Here is a 15022-nt window from a genome sequence, read left to right as displayed (position 1 = left end):
AACAAAGGATCTGTTGGACTCTCGAGTAAGTCACCCCCCTTCCCTTGGTCAGTCAGGGACTACAATGAGATAATGCTCACCTGACCCTGAAGGGGGGTGGCAAAGCCCAAGAGGGAAGAAAGAACATGATAAAAGGGAGAGACATTTGCCATGCTCTTCCTCTCTCTTCCACCTCCATCTACAGACATCACCACCAAGCGACTGAAGCGCTGATCAAAGGGGAGAGCCTGGCTGAAGGGCAACCAGCCAGCCTGTGATGAGAAGCATCTAAGTTTGTAAGGGCATTGAAAGTGTTAAGATCAGCTTACAATGCGTTTTGCTTATATTTCATTTGACCAAATCCGACTTGTTGTGCTTTGACTTATAATCACTTAAAATCTATCTTTATAGTTAATAAATCTGTTGGTTAATTCTACCTGAAGCATCTGGTTTGAAGCGTGTCAGACTCCCCTTGGGATAACAAGCCTGGCACATATCAATTTCTTTGTTAAATTGACAAACTCATATAAGCTTGCAGCGTCCAGCGAGCACAACTGGACACTGCAAGACGGAGGTTCCTAGGGTTGTGTCTGGGATCGGAGATATTGGCTAGTGTCACTCGGTTGCACAATCCAAGGAGCAGTTTACACGCCAGAGGCTGTGCGTGAACAGCCCAGGGGTGGGGGTTCTCACAGCAGAGCAGGGTCAGGCTGGCTCCCAGAGTCAAGGATTGGAGTGACCTAGCAGATCACCGGTCCGGATAACACCAGAGGGGAACATCACAAGCATATTACTTAGAAATGAACATCCCTGTTTATGGAAATGAGTAAGATGGGGCACTGAAAAGTAAAACTTACTTCAGGGATCAAACTCATGCTTGACTGGGCACCAGAGAAACATACCAGTAAATTCCAAGTTGTAAAATATATAAAATATCTAGTTTTAAAAAAGCTCACTGCAGTTAAAAATGTTTAAACAATTTCTCTAATCTATCTGTCCAGGATTTTATAAAGTGCTCTGTACTGTTTACACACCGGTATAAAATTATGATCACAAGTAGTTTATGCTGGCTACCAGGCAAGTGTTACTTGGGTGAATTTAGATTTTAGTTTGTGTGTGTTGTGTGCTTATTTGTTTGAGTCTCTGAGCAGAAGACGAGGCTCTCCTGCATAGAAAGATGTATATAACAAGTAAATGTTTCTAAGAGAATTTTAGAGTATACACTTGCATCGGTCAAATACAGCCACATAAAATTCTGCTGTCTCACTTATCAACCAGTAAATAACTAACAAACCAGGATGTACCATTCTTTCTGGTCACAGAGCAATTTCCGATGATATTTGTAATGAGATAGTTTCTAATTGAAGAAACTAGAGATAAGAAATAGGAGGAGTCCATCCTTACCGTGAGTAACACCCTGTATGTAAACAGCGCCAGCCCCACCTCCCATTAGACAGATGGTGGGTGCGGACGTGACAGAAACAAGTGAAACAACATTTGCTAATGAACAAAATTGCTCCGGACGTTTCAGAGAGAACACTGAGCCAAGCCGAAATTACACCATGGGGGTCATTCCTGCGCTGGCCCTGGCACATGGTCTCCAAGGGACTTAATGGGGCTTTCCCATCTCCAACTTCTATGGCCCACATCACACCCTGAGGGGAGACTCTTCACACACCGCTCTATCCTACCCACACCGAAAAGCAGTGTCTGCAGCACTGCCCCCTCTCTCCCCAGGCCCTGGGGCGTGTCGGCCAGGGCAGCCATGCTCGCTGGGAACAAGAAAGGAAGAGGGTGCTGCAGAGTAAGTGCCAAGGCACAGAGCCTCTCCTGACAGTTCCTGGCCTCCAGCAGATCCCAGAGAACCATGAAGGCCTCAGGAGATCCACAGTTGCTGGGGGGTGACCATCCTGCTGCAGCTGCAGTGGCACAAACCCCCAGAAGAATTCATCAGAATCTCTGCAAGGGGAGCAATAGCTTTTTCAAACGTAACTATGAGCGCGGGCTTGATGTTCCTAACAACTAGAGCCCCTGTGTATCTCCAGAAGACCCGAGATAGCCTGGGACTGCTGACTGGGGGGACAGAAGACATGGAACAGCCTCCGCCATTCTGTCTCTGCTTTCCATTAGCCATCTCACGCCTGCCCAGTCCCCTACACCTGCTCCACTTTTGCCCCACACCCTCAGCAGTCACCCCTCTTAGCGTGATCCCTTCCCTCCTTCCACTGAGCCTGTCACCTGCCCTTTCCTGCCTGCCCTTGCCCCGCCTCACCAGTATAACCCCTCCTGCCACCAGCCCCATAGCGAGACAGCCAGCAGCCCCTTCCTCCCTGGGCCCAGCACGGCCAGCATGAAGACTAGGCCAGTCACCCTGCCACCAGCGCAGCCCCAGAACCACAAGGAGTCCATGTAGCAGATTCCCTGATCTGCCCCTACAGATCCCAGCCCGACTGCCAGCAGGCACCATGGGACGAGACATGCAGCCCTCCCTGTCTCCAGTGCTCTGTGACTTGCACTCTCCACTTGTGGGTTTCCAGGTGGAGTGCAGGGTGTTGGGTTTAGCCTGCTCTATAAAGGCCTAAAGTTTGGGGCCATTCTGCCCAAGAGATACTCCCTCCCATACCCCGTGCAATACCTCTGCAGCTACACTCAGCAGAGAGATGCCAGCTAGACCTCAGTTCAAACAGGAAGAGGCTGCTAGCGGGGCGTTCTCGCCCCAGGGTATCCCTAACTGTGAAACTCTCTCCTCCAAAGGTGCTGACACTTTGGTGTTGTGAATACTCAAGATTTTATCACAAGTCTGGCAATATTTGGTGCTTTTCTTAAAGCCCCACTGCTGGAGTCAAAAGATGGCAAGAGAATCTCAATTTGCATTTTATTTTAAAAATAAGTTTCTAGCCTTCAGGGTTGTGGAGAATGTGAAGTGATTGCTCTCTAAGGCAAACAAAAAGAGCACAACGCTTAGTACTTTTTAAAAATCTCGTGATTTTGGGGGGCCAGGCTCATGAATATTAAAAGCTGCCTTTCAGAACCAAACATTCAGGACACCTACTTTCTGACGCAGAAGATTTTATGTGAATAATCTAACTTGCCTATTTTCTAATGATTTGCATACAACCATAAATTTCATCTTTAAAAAATCATATGTGGATTTTGTGCTGGTGAAAGACATTTGTTAGAAAATTCTAGAATTAAGATTGACTGTACAACCTTAATTCTATCCCCATGTGAGTATGCATTACCATACAGTCTTTAATTACACGATCAAGCGCATACTATTTTTTCCCTGCATGGATCATCAGCAGGATTTGAACTTAAAACCTTCAGCACGGATCTCTTCTGTCAGAGTTACAAGAGTAACTAGTTTTGGAATCAGACTGTTATCCTGTATGTGGAACAGCCACAGAGGGGTGGGAGAGAGACACTTTGCAAGAGAGTAGGAGAATGTTGGGTATCAAGATTTTGGGGTTCTGCTCCTGGCTCCGAGAAAGGAGTGTGATCTAGATGTTAGAGCAGAAGCTACAAACAGAATAGCCAATCACATAGACCTGGCGTATTTTTTTCTGAAAGGCTGCGAAAGAGTTGTGAAGTGCACAGGATTGTTAACCACAGTTAGTGGGAGAGGTGGGATTAGAGAAGGGGTTCTCACAACACATTTTTGGTGGCCTGAGAGTGTGGCCACCAACTCTTGCTGGTGGCTGCTCTGACAATTTTTCCTAAAATACTTAAACTTAAGGAAAAACAAATAATTATGCACATAGACATGTCCAAATCATTGTCATTTAGTTATGTATGTGTTGCAATAATAAAAATAAAGTACAGCTGTTTCTATTCTTTACTGGACCTAAACAGACGAGAAACACAAATAAGGTGCTTTGCACGTTCTTGTCTTTTGTATTGTTTTATCTTTTGCTTTTTTGGTTGCCTTTTTTTTTTTTTTTAAGACTTGCTGGCTAGTAAGTCTGCTGCTGTGAGAGGTGATACTTGTATGTTAATATCACTTTTCACAGCCTCCCAGCTAGCTACAGACCTTACAGTGGCATAGCTGCACTGCTGTAAGGTCTCCCATGTAGCTGCTCTCGTTCGCATAATTAACCCATCCCTAACGAGCGGCAGTGGCTATGCTGGCAGGAGAGCGCCTCCTGCCGACATACCGCTGTCCACACGTCTGTCTGTGAAACTTTTGTTCACAGCCCTGACTGACAAAAGTGTAGTGTAGACACAGCCTTAGTCTGCTGTGAAAAGTGATATTAACAAACATACAAATATCACTTTTCACAGCAGACTTACTCAGCCCTGGCATGCCAGGGTACAAATTAAGCCCTGAATGGTGAGGTGGGTAGGGAGGCAGCGGGGCCAGGGGTGATAGGAGGAATGGATGGAGGCCTAGGGGTGGCAGCGGGGGCCAGAGCCCACTGTCACAAGGACAGGGGCTGGAGCCCACCGCTGTGCAGCTAGGGGATAGAGCTCGAAGCCCTGAGCCCGCAGACCCCAGAGCCCGAAGTCCTATGGCTGGAACCTGCCACCCACCACCCTAGGGCGGGAGCCTGGCCCCACCACCATTGGGAAGGTGGGGAACTCGCTGGTTGCTTGCTCCTCCAGTGCTTGTGTCTCCACAACCCCTGCTGGAGGCCCCAAGGGAAAGGCCGCTGCTTCTCTCCCCCCCACCCTCAATCACCACCCAGGAGGCTGTGGCCGCAAGAAAAGCCGCTGGTGGCTGCATGCAGCCACAGTGGCCACGTTTGAGAAACACGGGATTAGAGCTTGCAGCTCAGGGCATCTTCCTCTAAGTTAAAGGGTATTTTGTAGGGAAGGGTTCCTTCCCCACCACTGAAAAGCAGGGTTTTGGCTGTGCCAAAGCTCTGGAAGGCAGGACAGTCCCTACTCAGTTCTGATGGCAACCCTACCCGGAGCCCAGATTTGTTACCCTTCCAGACAGGCTGGCAGAGGCACATCGGAGGAGGTAAGCGGTTGTCACAGCTGCAACAGGGAGAAGCTGTCTGAAGTTACAACGGCAGCTCGAAGTACAAGTTGCATTGGGTTTGGGTTGTGTGCGTGGTTCAAATACTCAGAAACCCAGGGTGATGGGGGGGCACTTTGATAGAAAAAAAGTCCTTTCTCTCGGGCTGCTGAGCATCCAAAGGGCAGGAACGGTCAGTCACTTCCCACCTGGGGCCACAGGAACATCTCTACACAAGAGCGGGATTGTTATTTTCCCCACACTTAACCCCAGGAGTGCGGTGTCCCACTGTGCGGGCAGGGAAAACACTAATCAAGGTCTTGCTCCTACAGGCGAGAGATGGTTACTGCTACAATTAACTAGCTGGGAGGGGCTCAAATCCAAGGGCCAGAGAGGTAGACACAGTAACACCCCACCTCCCCAGACACAGGCAGGGGATGGGCTAGCGAAGAAAAGGGCTGCTCAGATCATCCAGAGCCAGACCCCCTTACTCTCACTGGTGAGCAGTCACGTGCGTCACCCCCCTGAACTGCACCACATACGAAGTAAGGGTATCCAGATCTGACCCTTAAGTGAGAAGGACAGAAAATGTCACTTTAACCCCCCAACACAGACAAAACCAAAACCCTTAGGACACTGACTATTGTAGAGTCTGCTTCAGCTCAGTACCTATGGGCCTCATTCATGCTATAAAAACACAACAGCCTGAAAACAATACTGCCCAGTACAAACATTTCAGGTTTAGCTGCTGTCCTCACTTAACACACAGCTCAGTTGGGACCTGAACTCAAGTTCACTTTAAATCTCTCTGCGGCTGTCTGCTCCCACAGCTCCTTTTGGGGGGTGCTTGGGCATCATTTCCTGGAATGCTGGTACTTCAAAGGGGACAGGCGGGGGCTAGGACACAGCATCATGTTTGCATTTTGTGTTATGGGGCTGATATGGGATGCACCTGGGAACTCATTAACTCACATGTGCAAATGAATTTGCTGCTCTGTCCCAGCCTCTCGAGAGCATGACTCTGCAATGCACAGGCACCACACAACTTGTTGCAATTAGCACATTCTACTCAGGAGAGGTCCAAGCCTGAAACAGCTGGTGTTGTTTCTGGTTAAGATTCAGAGGCAGGTATCTTAAGGGAAAGCCTGCAAAGTGCTTGCTGCTTAATATCTGAACAAGCCAGTGCAATTAGCTCCTCAGTTTATGGGCAAATTTCACACACAAATATTTTACTCAATCTCTCCCTCTTTAGACTTTCATACCCTTCCCATCTTCATGGTAGGTGAGCACCTGTGGCTCAATATTTCTCTTTGCAAAGCATTCAGATTGAGAGACAAACTGACAGCAAATGCCAGCCATTTCAAATGAGGTTGAAATTCAGATCTCTACTGGCTCTCCTGCCCAAACATTGTGTGCTGTAGGGATATACCCAGGAGGAACTGTACTGAAATCTTCAACTCACATCACACTGTTCAGTACTCAGTCTTTAGCTGGTAATACCTGGTAAAGTAGGTTACTCCGGGGTGTAATGAGCTACAAATCTCTTCATCTTTAGGTTCCTGATTAAAGCTAGTCAGGAAACAAGGGAAGCAAAAACTGCAAAAACTTTCTAAAAATGTGTTTCTGTTTTGCAGTTGAAATTTTGTTTTTGGCTACATTTTCTAACCAGCTCAATTACTGGTTCGAAACTAACCCCAAGTCAATCCTCAGGAGTCATGCCCAGCCATTTGGGAGTCTCTGTGAAATAAGCTGGTGGCCTCAATTCCCAGCAAAATGTACATGTCACAAAATTCACCACTACCTTTGGCAGTTTCAGCACAGGTGTTGAAAACAGGAGGAGCACGAGGCCTGAACTTCCCTCTCACTTCTATGGGTGAGTCCTTCCAGCACATGGCAGAAGCGCTCTGATGGGGCAATGGCTCTGGATGGCGTGTCCCTGTTCTATGGAGAGAGGACTCCAGGCACCAGGCCTGTCAATTCAGGGTGTTTCAGGGGCACAAAAGCCCATTTCTAAACACTGAACAATGCCAGGATGGCAGCAAGTTGGCCTAGATCCACCCCAAGGAATGAGAGCTCCTTTCTGTTAATCACCTCCTTCACCACTCAGGTGCCTTTCCGTCACTGTTTTATAAATAAGCACTGATTAGTCCACCATAAAATGTAATGGGCTCTATGTACATTTTAAGGGCTGTTTTCCAGTTACATTAGCCCCAACAGACGGTCCCTGGTCCATTAACTCTGAAACTGTGCAATAGATTTTCTCAGATATAAAAACAAATAATGCTCCCCAGGCTGAGACACTGCAGCCATGTTTCACTGCCAAGCAAACTCTCGGGGTGCAGCCAGGAATCCCACAGGGGAAGTGCTCCCCTCAAAGTTAGCTGTGGGTAGAGGTGACTGTTCCTGGATTCCTAAGAGGAAAAGTCCAATGTAGAGTCACAACAGCAGCAGCAGAGACCGATGCAGGGACATGCTGAAAGGAAAGTGAATGTGCACCGCAAGTGCCTGGAGAAGAAACCAGAGTGCACAATGTATTGTTCAGCTGCAATGCTGCGAAGACCGAACCCTGAGCAGTGATGGTTCTGTGACAAAGTGGGAATGTTCCGTAATATTTCAATGCTTGTGTGCCTCGGTTTCCCCCTACATTTTGCATTGCTAGCCAATGGAAGGAAAAGAAATTAGTTTGCTCTCAGGGCAGGCTAAAGCCACGTCTACACGTACAGCACTGCTGCAGTGAAGATGGGAGAGAGCTGGCATAACAAAACCACCTCTGCAATGTGGGCAGGCGAAGCTCTCCTGCCGACATAGTGCTGTGCACACTCGCGCTTATGCTGGTGTAACTTATGTCGCTCGGGGGGGGGGGGGGGGGAGGAGATATTCACACCAATGAGCAATGTGTGGTTATGTAAACATAGGCTAAGAGGCATATGTCTGTGCATCACCCTCCCTGTCTAGGTGGAATGAACAGTGATTAAGGAACTGGCTCAGATCAGCAAGGGGTCCCCCAGAGACAACGCAAGCTCCAAGGCAAGTGATTCGTGGATTGACACTCTCAGTAGGAAGCTGAGCAGACTCTAGCTCAAAAACAAAGACTGGAAGGTGTGAGGGGATAAGTGTGAGCTCTGGAAGAAGCCTGGGAGCTCTCTCACCTGGGACCTGATTAGGGAACGAAGTCAGAGAGAGAGTTCACTCCAGCTTGGCTGGGCTCTGGGCTAACCAGAATAGATTATGCTGTAACCTTCAGCTCCCAGAGGGACTTCCTATGCTGTCTTCCAGCTGGCCAATAAACCCAACTGTTCTGAAGATGCTGCTTGAGTGGTCCAGTAAAGGCTGGGTGAGGTGCATTATTAGTTGCTGAAGAACGTACAGATCTCTGCGGGACTCGCTGAACGGAGCTCACGGTGTGAACCAGGAGTGCTGAAGGCCCAGAGGTTGAGTCTCAGGAAGCGATGAGGCTGCGTGGCCTACCCGAAGAAAGAGTGAGACCCCTTGCGGCCAGAACATTGAAGTTCCTCCAAGAGTCTGTTCCAAAGCTGGGGGTAGAGCTGGATCTGTGACAGCTTCCCATACATAATCCTGCAGGGACTCCATTCAGCAATCCACTCCTGACTGGCTGGAGTGGCCAAGCCAGTCTGTTCAGTCTGCTTGTCCGTAACCACACAGTAGGGGGGCGGGGGAGAGGGGAGTCTAGAAGCAAGTCCCTCAGGTGACCACTTTCCAGGCAAGAGAGAAAAGAAACATACAAGGACCGAGGCCTACAGTACCTGATCTGAACACCCTGCTTCTCCTGCCTAAGCCCCACACTACTCCAACAAGGACTGGGGCCAGTTCCACTGGGCCCAAATTAAGTTTGACGAGGGCCAGGGCTATTATAGTTCTGGGGGGGACCTCTGTGCCTATTCAGATCCTTCTCTTTACTGTTTTACTACCACCCATGCCGATGTCAAACACTATGCTGTTAAAATTACCTTGGTTATTAGTTCGGTTTTTAAATGTGATGCACCAACTCTAAAGCTGAATGGCAGTTAAAACAAACAAAACGATTTTGAATTTCAGCACATAACTGGTCGTAATAAAAACAGTAACGCTATGGCTTTAATTACCTAGAGCAGTGGTATTCAATTACATTTTCTGGTGGGCCAAAAGGCTCTCTCTAGGGCCAAAGGGTTCTGAGGCTGTTTGTTCTCTCCAGCAGCCTGCAGTGGCAAACTCGCAAGTGTGGTGTGCCAGACCGTATTTCTGAATCTTAAAAATCAAAGGTTACGTGTGCTGATAGACAATATTCCAATGAAATCTTGCAAATAAGTAATAATACAAATACACTGAAATGCTATTAAAACAGGATATTATTCATATTAAGTCTTAAAAGTATGAAATTAAAATTAGAAGTTAAACGCAAAGAAATGAACAGACATCTCATTTCTCTTTCTTAATGCCTGAAATTTTGACAATCACTCACCCTGTCTGTTTTTCCCAGAAAAGTACTGTGCAATGAGCAATCAAACTAACTAATGAAAGCCCATCAATTACTGATCCCCTTATGTTGCATAAACATCGGATTAAGTGCCTGATTAAAAGTGTAGCGCTATAAGTGGAAATGTATCAACACCGTCTAGCCCCAAGGGGTTTAAATGTAAATGGAAAAAATTCTAAATGAAATAAATGGCATGATGGTAAGCAGAGGGCAAATGGAGAGCATCTGCCCAGCCCCCATCAGTTCTACCCCCTCAGCCCCACATCTGCCCAGATCCCTATCCCCCCCATCAGCTGTGCCCCCCGGCTGACCTCCACTCCCGCTGGGTTCCTTCACCACCCATCCTCCCAGGCTGGGAGGGGGGGAGCAACTGCAGCAGGGCTCCCCCAGACCCTTCCAGGGAGGGGGGCAGCTCCTGGGGCTCTTCACTCCCTCCTCCTTCCCAGGTGGGGTGTTAGGGAGAGGGGGAGCTGCAGAGCTCTGTCTTCTCCCCCAGCCCCTCCCTTCCTGTGAGAACAGACAGAGCTCCCTGGGCAGCTCTGATTGGCTGCTCCGCTCAGGTGGCCTGGCAGAGCAGCTGGCCCAGCCCCCCCAAGCCAATTGAAGAGCCATGCAACAAACTATACATGTTTTTTTTGGGGGGGGGGCCTCAAAATCCAAGGCGCTAGGCTGCAACCCCTAAAGCCCCTGCATTAATCTAGTCCCCTCCCTGGCTACCTTTTCACCTGCCTTGCTGCCCTGGCTACCAGGAACAATCACCAAAATCTACCTGTGAAGTCTCCACCCTCAACTCCTTCAAGTTACTGCTAAGAATTCTCCTTCCACGCTGGCTACAAACAGGAGTGTGTCTGCCCTTAATTAAAACAAAACACGAAGCTCTGAACCCAAGGCCCAGACATGCTGAAGGCACCACTCCCCCGCCTCTGGAATGTTATTTCCTCCCTTGCATTGCAGGCTGCTTGGGGCAGGATCCCATCTAGTTCTCTGTGAAATTCCTAGAACACCTGTGAGTGTGATAAAACACAGGACAGACACAGAGACACTCCTAGATCCCTGGGGGAGAACGACCCACCCAATGGAGGGGGTATCACTATTTATCCCTTCTATTAGGGTAGTGCCTAGAGCCCCAAGCAGGATGGTGGCACCATGGTGCTAGGCGCTGTACAAACCCCATGCAGAAAGACAGTCCCTGCCTCTAGGAGCTCTCCATCTAAATTAATGCCACGTGAATTTAACCCTATGTCCAGGGGCAAAAACCCTCATAAACATCTTGTCCCATTTACACTCACACCCCCTGTGGGAGGAACTCGCCCCACTCCTCTTGGATTCAGCCTGGATCCAAGAACCCCAAGCCCTGAAATGACCTTCTAGGCATTTAACTGAAACGCTGTTTGAGATGTTCCAGGCATGGCCACGTGTCCCCTCTGCAAAAGAAAGGGAAGCGCAGCAGCTGAGCCAGCACTCACCACAATACCAAGAACACCAGGCTGCCGGGCAGCCTCAGCCTAGCTGAGTCCCGGGGGCAGGTCCTGGCTCTTCTCTTGGGACATCGCTGTCACCAGGGGCTTAAGGCAAAGAGGCTGGCATGGCCTTAACAGCTGTAGCATCACAAGTCCCTCTTTCCTAATACCTTGTTCCTATTAACTCATCCTCTCCACCCTTTTCGCTTCACCCCACCCCAGACCAATAATAGATTTTAAAACACACAAAAGCACATACAGAGAAAAATGGACAAACGCAGATAACTTAGAAAAAAAGAGGTAACTAACATGACACTTGCCACACGCTCTCTGATTGCTCTGATCACAGGCTGCCTCCCAGACTTACACCCTTTGTCTATGTTGCTTATTTAGACTGTAAGCTCCTCGGGGTACAGGACATCTCTTCTTATGTGTTTCTTCAGTGCCTAGCACAATGGGGCCCTGATTCGGAGGGCAGTCTCTAGGTGCTACTACAATGCAAATAGTTCCTGCATTCTTGATAAGAGTGGCATAGTGATGCTGTGGAAAGATAACATGGCTACTAGGACTCGGTGAGGTGGGGTAGAGCTTTGCAGAGGCAGCAGGATTTCATTTCAGAGAACTGGATTCCTCTAGTGAAGCTCTCAGCGCAACCTCCACACAAAAAGATCCTCTCTAATACAATGACAGTTACTAGCTTCTGGTCATGAAGTTTCCACACAGAGATCTTAGGAACAAATAAGAAAGTTTTGCTTCTAGGCAGGAAATCCCCCTTAGCACACCTTTCTGGTTTACACTGCTCTCTGATAGACACCACATGTGTCCCCTCCTTCCCTCACCCACATTTGCAATGGTTCTGTTCCACATTTAAGTGATGAAAAGTTAAGACCTGTGGTTACAACTTCTATGAGAAACTTCATTTTGAAAGGCTGCTACATTTCAACTTTATTGCCATGAGGAAAACTGAAGAAACAAAAGCCTTCAGTCATTCCATCATGAAAACCCCTAGTGAAGACATTTAATAAGTGGAAGTTCTCTGCCGCAAGTTGTTGAAATATTGACCTTTGGGCTGAAGCAGCAACATTTATTTCTACAAATGTTTTGTATGAACCATCCACCGTTTATGCCGTACAGTTAGTTTCTCCCATAGATTTTTGACTACAGCTGGCTGGGCCAGCATTTTTTCTTCAATCTGCACCTCCACGGACTGAGATTAAGACAAACTCTTCCCTTGAGATTTGTTAGGGTAGCACAAGATCAGGACTGCTTTATCTAGCGAAACACCAAGATAAAAGAAATACCCAGAATGACCCACCTGCCTGTATGGAGCAGAATACAAGCCTGTTGATCTGAGTGCAAATCAGATCAGGCATAGAGAGAGAGGAAAAAAACTGGCAAATATGTCTGCTTTTTCCATTCAGTGCTTCACTGTTTGACTAGCACTCTGCAAATTATTGTCTTTTCTACTGATCTACCACTGGGATCTGTCTTTCTAAATTAATTGGCTTCCTAAATCTTCAGCTAATGGCTCTTTTAAGTCACAGCTAGAAAAGGTCTATTTTAAAAAACAGACAAAAATATTGTTACTTTTTTTCTTATTTGTAGTCGTTATATTCCGCTTTCTTATTTAAATAATGCAGGATAGAGCTTTGCCACTACTGTTTCCTGAAGTTTCTTTGCCTGAATTAATGCTGTCCAAAGGGAAGGAAAAATGCTTATACAAATATTTCAAGGGAGAAAAAAATTCTAAAGAAAAAGCCAGAACCACTAATACAAAAGCAAAGTGATGCAATTTGTAATTTTTATTTTTATTTTAAATTTTAAGGTACTGAAATGCTTTTTATTATCTGTTTTTAATGAGGAAAAGTAAATAAATGTGGACAATTGAAAATTTTTAAAACCCCTTAAAAACAACTATTATTAATAAAACTTTACCTGGCCACTCTTGCTAGAAGAACAGGAGTACTTGTGGCACCTTAGAGACTAACAAATTTATTTCAGCATAAGCTTTCGTGGGCTACAGCTCACTTCTTCAGATGCATAGAGTGGAACACACACACTCTTGCTAGAGTGAGTGATTTCATTGGCATTAATAGGGTTTCTCACATGAGGAAGGGCTGCAAGATCTGGCCCGAAAGCAGGTAAGATTTGAACCTAGGCAACATACAGGCAACACGTGGAATTGGCTAACATCCCAAAACACTGATGATTATTTATAAAAGTCACATACAATTGGGGAGGAACCAAAGGGTTGGGGGAAGAGAGAAAAAGGCAAACATCGGACCTTTTAAAAAAGGAAACAAAAGTAACCCTACAATTACCTCTCCGTGCTAGCTTCACACCAGTTAAAGAATGGAAAATGTAGTGGGGGTGGGGTGAGGGAAATATGTAAAAATCTGAAGAATAAGTGAACCAAGGTCAGTAAGCAGCCTGCCTTTATAGAAGACAAATCATGTCAGACGAATGTGACTGGTTTTTAGTGCTGTATTACACAGTAGATAAAAGGAATGAAGTCAATGTAATAAATGTAATACCTTAATTGTAGTAACGCTTAATTAATACCTCAATTGTAGTACAGCACTAAATCCTTCTCTGGCATAACTGCTAGAAACAATTGAGATAAACCAGCGATAAATCTGGTCCAATGGCTTAGAACCATCTCGGTAAACAGAATTAAATTCAAATAGGTTGGAACTCTCAAGCGGACTGAAAAACGCAGCGCTAAACAAAAGGAAATAATAAACAGCAAGAGATGGGGCTGGCGAAGGTGCCTCGCAGTGTTGAGTCTGGTCTCATTTAACATTTTCATTAATTATCTGGAAGTGGAGTAAACAGCACACTCATTGCGCTGGCAGAGGATGTGAAATTGGGAGGCGTGTGAACGCCAGCGCGGGGAGAGAAATAAGGCGAAGAGGCCAGAAATGTTAGAAATGTGGGAAGGAAACGGCAGAGCCGGGTGAAAAATGGAGGCCGGGCGACTTAGCAGAAAATCGAACTGGATTTTTTTTTTCTGCTTTCTTTGGTAAAAAAAAATAAAGATTTTTTCCAACTGGCTCCATGGCTGGCAAGCTACAGGCAGGACACGGCGAAGAGACCGGGACGGAGAGATTTGCCCCGTTGCTCATGACGGTTTTGACCCGCTCTCTAAAACCAGAGCATGAGATTCGCCCTCGCTGCGTGCAGAGCGACCCCGGCCCGGCCCGGCCAGGGGAGCCGGGAAGGCATCGCGGGGCCGGGGGCGGCGGCTGCCCGCAGCCGGGGTAGCCCCGCGGGAGCCCGACGCGGGTGTAGTTTGGTGGCGGTGCAGAGGCCGAGAAGTCGCGGCGCCGAGAGACCGCTGGATGGGTGTGAGCCGGACGGAACCAGCGCCCGAACCGCCCCCGCCCCCGTGCCGGGAACAGCCCCCCGGGGTGCGGGGAACCGGAGACTGGCGAGGGCAGTGTCCGGGCTGCAGACGGGCGCGGGGAAGGATGCTCAGGGCTGAATCTGCCTCTCTGGGCTCCGGTCTGCGGCGGGAGGGAACCGCATCCTCCGGCCGCTCCACGGGGAATCAGCAGGGACAGAGCCAAGCGACCGGAGCCGCCGGATGAACTCCCGCGGGCACAGCCGGACGCTCCTGCCCTGCAGTGCCCGGGGCTCTTTCGGCTGCGTCTGCCGAGCCCCGACACCCCAGCGCCAGCAGCTTCGGCGGGGCCGGGCGGGCGCCGCTGCCTCCGGTCCCGGACAACTTGAAAGCTGCGCCCCGACACCACCCCGATGGGCGCCAGGCCGCACGGGGACGCCTGGGCACTAAACCTCCGGGCTCGGGGCCCCGAGAGGAGCACACGGGCTGCCGGGGAGGAGTGACTCACCCAGCCCGGAGGGCAGCCGGGGCAGCGCGCTGCTTTCACACGCCAAGGGGAGTGAGGCCGAACAGGCCCGGCCGAAGGGCGAGTGTGTGGGAGCGTTACTCCGGGGGGGGGGGTAAACAGGCTCCTACCAGAAAGCGGGTTTTACCCGGGATCCAGAAAGTATCGTCCGAGCCCGCCACCCCCTACACACAGCCCAGAACCGCACACCCCGACCTCCCGCACTACCACAACCACACACCCCAGCCCCCCCTCACCACAACTACACACCCCGAGAACCACACACCCCTGGCCTCCCCGC

General features: G+C 48.6%; 1 protein-coding gene across 1 annotated transcript in view; it reads right to left on the bottom strand.

Moving 5' to 3' along the window:
• The window catches only part of HPSE2 (heparanase 2 (inactive)), a 264923-nt gene that overhangs the window by 247288 nt on the left and 2613 nt on the right, over nucleotides 1-15022 (bottom strand). The window lies entirely within an intron of this gene.

The sequence above is a fragment of the Terrapene carolina genome, unplaced genomic scaffold, assembly GCF_002925995.2.
Source record: "Terrapene carolina triunguis isolate 2854851 unplaced genomic scaffold, T_m_triunguis-2.0 Scaffold95, whole genome shotgun sequence".
NCBI classification, from domain to species: Eukaryota; Metazoa; Chordata; order Testudines; family Emydidae; genus Terrapene; species Terrapene triunguis.
The sequence above is the reverse complement of the archived record's forward strand: the minus strand, read 5'-3'. Positions and strand labels throughout refer to the sequence as shown.